Source organism: Salvelinus namaycush, chromosome 16 (genome assembly GCF_016432855.1).
Source record: "Salvelinus namaycush isolate Seneca chromosome 16, SaNama_1.0, whole genome shotgun sequence".
In the NCBI taxonomy this organism is placed as follows: Eukaryota; Metazoa; Chordata; class Actinopteri; order Salmoniformes; family Salmonidae; genus Salvelinus; species Salvelinus namaycush.
In genome coordinates this window covers 19945179-19953390 of record NC_052322.1, presented here as the reverse complement: position 1 = coordinate 19953390, position 8212 = coordinate 19945179, and the positions used below count along the sequence as shown (strand labels likewise).

General features: G+C 42.7%; 1 non-coding gene across 1 annotated transcript; it reads left to right on the top strand.

The window, feature by feature from the left end:
- Positions 1 to 7498: 7498 nt before the first annotated feature.
- On the top strand, positions 7499 to 7574 carry trnaa-ugc. The gene has a single exon. It is a non-coding gene; the product is annotated as a tRNA-Ala (tRNA).
- Positions 7575 to 8212: the final 638 nt, after the last annotated feature.

Below are 8212 nucleotides of genomic sequence, written 5' to 3'. Positions count from 1 at the left end.
TTAGTGTAGCTTAGATCACAAGGGCATAGTACTACACACAAACAACGAATAGTGACAGCCCGCAATAGTGGAGAAGGAGCATTCTTCGCAGGCTATTACAATTCATTTGATATAGCCTCCTATAGCCTATTTCCTGAATCCGGAGTGTTAGAACAAACACCAGTCAGTGTCCAATGTCCATACCAACATAATTATAGAAGCATTATCCAACAGAAGCATCAATTCATTTACAAATCTGATGCACCACTGACTCCTACAGTATATGTGCAAGGGATTTCAGCAAACGTAAAAATCACTGTCGATCACTGTCGATGTCGATCACTGTCGATCACTGTCGATGTCAACTACACCCTTGTTGTAAAACTTTAGATCCGGAGAATGATTGATGTAGTAGCCTACTAGGCATATGGAATGTGGTCCGTATTCCACTATCGAATACATAGAATAGGCTAAGCCTTAAACAATGGTCCAGGCATCAGGCGTCCGCTGCACATCTATAAGCTATGAGGCTGCACCAACACCCCCGCTGTCCACTAATTCTCTGTGGCTTTTCCTCCCCAAGGCTGTGCGTGCCTACCCGCACATAAAGTTGCCTTCTACTAGGTCTTTATTTCTCTATTCAATTTCAGAGAACGAACATGCATTTTTGACAATATAATGTTTTCAAAGTTCTACCAAGTTAAACAACATTTAACTATACATGTTTTAAACCCTGATTTTATGTAACAACAAACATGCTTGGGGATGTTTTAAAGTGGGTTCAATAGCAAAATCTATTTTGTAATGACACTTAGTTCCATTGTATCTCAACATGATCTTATTCTCAGACCTGGTGCTAGAGGGCATAATATAACATGTGACAGAAACAAGTCACTTTTTCATAGGCCTTCTGTATTTACAATCCTTTTTACAAATAATTTTGTTAGACAGATTTGTCCTACACAAACATACAAAACAAAATACAATTGTGTACATTTTTACAAAATCATACCCCTCAAAAAATGCTAACCTCCCCTGTTATTTGTAATGGTGAGAGGTTAGCATGTCTTGGGGGTATGATCTTTGTGCCTCTGTAACTAACCATTTATGATGATTTGTAATCATGGCAGCATCCACATTAATGTAGAAGTGATCGGAAACATTAGATTCTTATTTACAATAAAAGTGACTCCAAAATGACACAATGCATTAGTTACCATTCAATTTATATAGGGCACAACATAATCTGAAACAAAAACAAAACAAACTGCAAATACATCCAACAAATGTGTAGTCACAAGCTTGATGTAGTCATTGGTTGCTCAGAATATCGGACCAAATACTAAACTTTTGGCTACTTTAATACACATATAAGGGAATTTCAAATAGAAGGAGACATTCTGTTCTATCACCTCATATGAAACATTTGATCTCAAATCCAAAATGCTGGAGTACAGAGACAAATGAAAAGGTTTAGCTTCACTGTCCAAATAAATATGTAGGGGAGTGTGTACACACAAAGTTAATGGCAGTCTCTCTATGTGAGTCATACAAGTGTGACTTGGGACAAATTCCACAAGTCCACGCAATTGCCATCTCCAAACATGAGGAACGCTCCCAGGCCCATGGTATTCACCATTGTGATGAGGGAGAACCCGGTAACCCAGGAAGTTGTGACCTTAATCAGGTAAACTGAGACGTACAACAGAACCAGCCCTGTAGGATACACAAACTGGTCTCATTTACAGTCAAATACAGTATATAGGCCTATAATACACTTAACCGTGAACATCATATAATTATGATGTACAATATACATGGCGTCTTGATATCTGATACCTACCTGTGAAAGCCCCACATATATTCAAGAATAATAATGAGCCATTTTTGGGACCAACATATTTGTTTGCCAATCTAAATGGAACAAATGGAACGGATGACAGACACAATGCTAGCGAAAGATAATGGGTCCATACTTATAGAACATTAAAAAAAGTTTCAACTTAAACTTTTTCTCAGTCTCAAAATCTGCATCAGTCAATTCAAATCGTTGACATACAGTAGTTGCACGTGATAGAACGCCAATTGTTAGCTGTTCCCATTAGGTAACCTGGCATACTTATCCCTATGCTAACAACACCAGCTGGGCATTATTCCCGTGGCAAGTTCCGTATCAGCCAATCAAAGGTCTTAGACTTTATGTCAGGGGGAGTGAGTGCAAAATACGGCCCGCCGGGCACTTCAATCCGGCCAGCGAGACATAAAAAATATATATATATTTGTTTTACCCCAATTTCGTGGTATCCAATAGTTACAGTCTTGTCCCATTGCTGTGACTCCCATACGGACTCGGCAGAGGTGAAGGTCGAGAGCCGTGCGTCCTCCAAAACACGACCCACCCAAGCCGCACTGCTTCTTGACACAATGCCCGCTTAACCCAGCCATACCAATGTGTTGGAGGAAACACCGTACACCTGGCGACCGTGTCAGCGTGCATGCGCCCGGCCCGCCACAGGAGTCTCTAGAGCGCGATGGGACAAGGAAATCTCGGCCTGGCAAACCCTCTCCTAACCTGGAAGACGCTGGGCCAATTGTACACCGCCTCATGGGTCTCCCAGTCACAGCCAGCTATGACACAGCCTGGGATCGAACCCAGGTCTATAGTGATGCCTCAAGCACTGTAATGCAGTGCCCTAGACTGCAGCGCCCCTCGGGAGGGGACCAACAAACAATTGGTCCCCTAAAAAATGCATCCCTCCGTTGAATTTCAAAATCCCGATGTGGCCCTCGAGCCAAAAAGTTTGCCCACCCCTGCTTTTATATCCACAAACCAATGGCATTTCTTAAAATAGTTAAACTTGGCCACCAGAGGGATATTTTAAACCTCCAAATTTTGTTCCGCTCTGGAATAAGTGTAGTGCGCCAATATTGCATGACATCTTTGACTAGGCTACAAGCTACTAACGTTAGACAAAATTCAAAAGCCATGTTTTCACATACATGACAAAATCCCATGTTTTTACTTATCCGTTTCACAAACATCCATGTGCTTTTACAGAAAAAGATCAAGGAGGTCTATACATTTAAGTTTATCTTAAATTGCTAAATCTGCAATATGTAACTTTTTGGGCGACCCGACCAAATTCACATAGAAATGTGAGTTATAGGGGCCTCCCGGGTGGCGCAGTGGTCTAGGGCACTGCATCGCAGTGCTAACTGCGCCACCAGAGTCTCTGGGTTCGCGCCCAGGCTCTGTCGCAGCCGGCCGCGACCGGGAGGTCCGTGGGGCGATGCACAATTGGCATAGCGTCGTCCGGGTTAGGGAGGGTTTGGCCGGTAGGGATATCCTTGTCTCATCGCGCTCCAGCGACTCCTGTGGCGGGCCGGGCGCAGTGCGCGCTAACCAAGGGGGCCAGGTACACGGTGTTTCCTCCGACACATTGGTGCGGCTGGCTTCCGGGTTGGAGGCGTGCTGTGTTAAGAAGCAGTGCGGCTTGGTTGGGTTGTGCTTCGGAGGACGCATGGCTTTCGACCTTCGTCTCTCCCGAGCCCGTACGGGAGTTGTAGCGATGAGACAAGATAGTAATTACTAGCGATTGGATACCACGAAAATTGGGGAGAAAATGGGATATTTTTTTTTTTTTAAGAAAATTAAAAAAAGAAATGTGAGTTATAGATCTGTCACTCTGCTGTAGATCTGTTCCATGTGCACTATTTCTATGCTTCCTGTGCTTAAATTTCATTTTTGATTCTTTAACATTCGGTTTTGTACACCAGTTTCAAACAGCAGAAAATACAGTATTTTTGGTTATGGAAAATATATTTCACAGCGGTTTAGATGGTACAATGATTCTCTACACTATACTTGCTTGTTTTGTCACATAAACTGAAATTAAGCAAACTTTTTGAATTTTAGCAACCAGGAAATGGCGGCGCGATTTCTGCATAGTGCATCGTCAAAAAAGTCGAAGAGCCTTATGGTTTTGTCAAATAGTTGTCATGTACCTCTATTACCATCGCTGCTAGATGGCGCACACCGCTTAAGCAGTTAACTCAAAACAAACAAAACTGCTCATTGCTGGTCCTTGATGCTCGATTAAAATTACACAAATGTAATGAAGTGGATGATTATAATAATGCATATAAAAGTAGTGAGTGCATACATTTTCATACTGGTCCCACGTGGGAATTGAACACACAACCCTGTCACACCTGCTCCCGCTCCCCATCTCTGGCGCTCAAGGGCACCAGGCGGCCCATCATTACGCACACCTGTCACCATCTTTACGCGCATCAGCACTTCATGGGACTCACCTGGACTCTATTACCTTATTGATTCCCTCCCCTATATCTGTCACTTCCTCAGTTTCTTCCGCGTGTCTGCGTTGATGTCGTTATGGTTTCCACTGTCCAGATGCTGGCCTTGTTTGTTACCCATTAAATATTCACTCCCTGTACTTGCTTCTCGTCTCCCTGCGTCTGTTCTCACAACCCTAGCATTGCATGCTCTACCAACTGAGCCCTCACATCATCACAAACCACTTGATGCCTCAATGTACTCAATTACTGTATTGTGCATTGTTTTTCTTCATGGTGATGGAAAATCTACAGGTAAATTGAGCCAGCCTATGTGCAATACAGTAATGGTGGTTTGTAAGGATGTTAAATTAAAACTGCACAAAATGTGGTTGTTTTCCATGTTATTTGATCAAGAAATATATTTAATTTGATGTGGATGTTTTGTGTCTTTGCCCATAACTTTGCACCTTTCGTTGTACAGTAAATGTTTCTTCCTGGATTCCATTAGAAATTAGAATGACAATTGCAGAGAAAGGGACAGGGCAACAACTCTTACACTTCCAATTATTGAATCCTACAAGATACTGTTTTTATTATACAACTCAGAAATGCATATTTATCATTCAGGAAATTTGAAGCAGAGCAGAGATCTTCATGCCTTCTGCCAAACCTGGTCTGATATCACTGTGTTCTCTTTTGGTGATATCACTATTTTATTTTTTATTTATTTTTTATTTCACCTTTATTTAACCAGGTAGGCAAGTTGAGAACAAATTCTCATTTACAATTGCGACCTGGCCAAGATAAAGCAAAGCACTTCGACACATACAACAACACAGAGTTCCACATGGAGTAAAACAAACATACAGTAGAAATCAGTAGAAAAAATTATTATATACAATGTGAGCAAATGAGGTGAGATAAGGGAGGTAAAGGCAAAAAAAAGGCCATGGTGGCGAAGTAAATACAATATAGCAAGTAAAACACTGGAATGGTAGATTTGCATTGGAAGAATGTGCAAAGTAAAGATAGAAATAATGGGGTGCAAAGGAACAAAATAAATAAATAAATACAGTAGGGGGAGAGGTAGTTGTTTGGGCTAAATTATAGATGGGCTATGTACAGGTGCAGTAATCTGTGAGCTGCTCTGACAGCTGGTGCTTAAAGCTAGTGAGGGAGATAAATGTTTCCAGTTTCAGAGATTTTTGTAGTTCATTCCAGTCATTGGCAGCAGAGAACTGGAAGGAGAGGCGGCCAAATGAAGAGTTGGTTTTGGGGGTGACCAGAGAGATATACCTGCTGGAGCGCGTGCTACAGGTGGGTGCTGCTAAGCGAGGGCCAGCCAACGAGAGCGTACAGGTCGCAGTGGTGGGTAGTATATGGGGCTTTGGTGACAAAACGGATGGCACTGTGATAGACTGCATCCAATTTATTGAGTAGGGTATTGGAGGCTATTTTATAAATGACATCGCCGAAGTCGAGGATCGGTAGGATGGTCAGTTTTACGAGGGTATGTTTGGCAGCATGAGTGAAGGATGCTTTGTTGCGAAATAGGAAGCTAATTCTAGATTTAACTTTGGATTGGAGATGCTTAATATGAGTCTGGAAGGAGAGTTTACAGTCTAACCAGACACCTAGGTATTTGTAGTTGTCCACATATTCTAAGTCAGAACCGTCCAGAGTAGTGATGTTGGACGGGCGGGCAGGTGCAGGCAGCGATCGGTTGAAGAGCATGCATTTAGTTTTACTTGTATTTAAGAGCAGTTGGAGGCCACGGAAGGAGAGTTGTATGCCATTGAAGCTCGTCTGGAGGGTTGTTAACACAGTGTCCAAAGAAGGGACAGAAGTATACAGAATGGTGTCGTCTGCGTAGAGGTGGATCAGAGACTCACCAGCAGCAAGAGTGACATCATTGATGTATACAGAGAAGAGAGTCGGTCCAAGAATTTAACCCTGTGGCACCCCCATAGAGACTGCCAGAGGTCCGGACAACAGGCCCTCGGATTTGACACACTGAACTCTATCAGAGAAGTAGTTGGTGAACCAGGCGAGGCAATCATTTGAGAAACCAAGGCTATCGAGTCTGCCGATGAGGATGTGGTGATTGACAGAGTCGAAAGCCTTGGCCAGGTCAATGAATACAGCTGCACAGTATTGTTTCTTATCGATGGCGGTTAGGATATTGTTTAGGACCTTGAGCGTGGCTGAGGTGCACCCATGACCAGCTCTGAAACCAGATTGCATAGCGGAGAAGGTATGGTGGGATTCGAAATGGTCGGTAATCTGTTTGTGGACTTGGCTTTCGAAGACCTTAGAAAGGCAGGGTAGGATAGATATAGGTCTGTAGCAGTTTGGGTCAAGAGTGTCCCCCCCCTTTGAAGAGGGGGATGACTGCAGCTGCTTTCCAATCTTTGGGAATCTCAGATGACACGAAAGAGAGGTTGAACAGGCTAGTAATAGGGGTTGCAACAATTTTAGAAAGAGAGGGTCCAGATTGTCTAGCCCGGCTGATTTGTAGGGGTCCAGATTTTGCAACTCTTTCAGAACATCAGCTGACTGGATTTGGGAGAAGGAGAAATGGGGAAGGCTGCGAGTTGCTGTGGGGGGTGCAGTACTGTTGACCGGGGTAGGGGTAGCCAGGTGGAAAGCATGGCCAGCCGTAGAAAAATGCTTATTGAAATTCTCAATTATAGTGGATTTATCGGTGGTGACAGGGTTTCCTGTCCTCAGTGCAGTGGGCAGCTGGGAGGAGGTGTTCTTATTCTTTACAGACTTTACACTATTGTGCATGTCCTTAGTGACAGTCTGTTCGACTACAGCCAAAAGCTGTTTTGTGGGGTTTGTCTCTTCTGGAATGTCTGATCAATCGGAGTACTTCAGTCTTATAGACTGTGTAGACGTGTACAGTAACAGCGCCTTCCTTGTCCACTGGGAGGATGACTAGAGATGTGTAATTCTGGAGATTTAAGGGCTTGTTTCTCAGAGCGGGTAAAGTTATTCCTGACATTTCCTATTGCCTCCAACTTGGATATGTCTTTACGCTCCAGGTGGAATGACGGTAGATGCACTCTAAAAAGAAAAGGTTCCTGGAGTATCCTTTAGGGATTATTCAAATTGAAAATGTGGGGGAACCCCTATAAGTTATTCGAAGAACCCTTTAAAAGGGTCCTTCAAAGAACTCCTTTTAATGGATCGTCGACATACCTTTTGAAGAAGGTAGGGCCCCGTGTGGCTCAGTTGGTAGAGCATGGCGCTTGCAACGCCAGGGTTGTGGGTTCGATTCCCACGGGGGGCCAGTACAAAAAAAAAAAGTATGTATGAAAGTATGAATGTATGTACTTGTAAGTCGCTCTGGATAAGAGCGTCTGCTAAATGACTTAAATGTAAATGTAAGAACCTTTTGGGGATAATTTTTTAACTACCTCCCCTCCCTTGTTATTATTATTAATATTAATAATACGCATACTGTAACAATAACAACAATAACACAATATTTTAGTTCTGTGTTTATTATGATTTTAGTGGCAAAGCAGAATTTTAAAAAATCTAAATATGAGGTAAACTCCCAGCAGAATCCCAAGTCCAATGGGTATATCCTCTGGCGTGTTGATGTTCTCCGTATCCACAGCCAGAATGATTTTGCAGTGCATGGTGATCGAACAGGTTTCCTGTTATATTCATCAGAGGTGTGGGGAGGGTGAAGTCTGTGAATCCCAAAAAATTGTAATTATACAGATGATTAACCAAACATTGACACGACAGTATTCATACCTTGGTTTTTGTTGTGAATGTGAATGAAAGAAACAGTTTTTATAATGGTTTTCATACACATACCTTGTCCATAATGTAGAGGCCTCTGGGATATTCATTGATGAGGTAAGGAAGGAGGATGGTAAATGTGATCTGCATAACATACCAATACCAATTTACATAT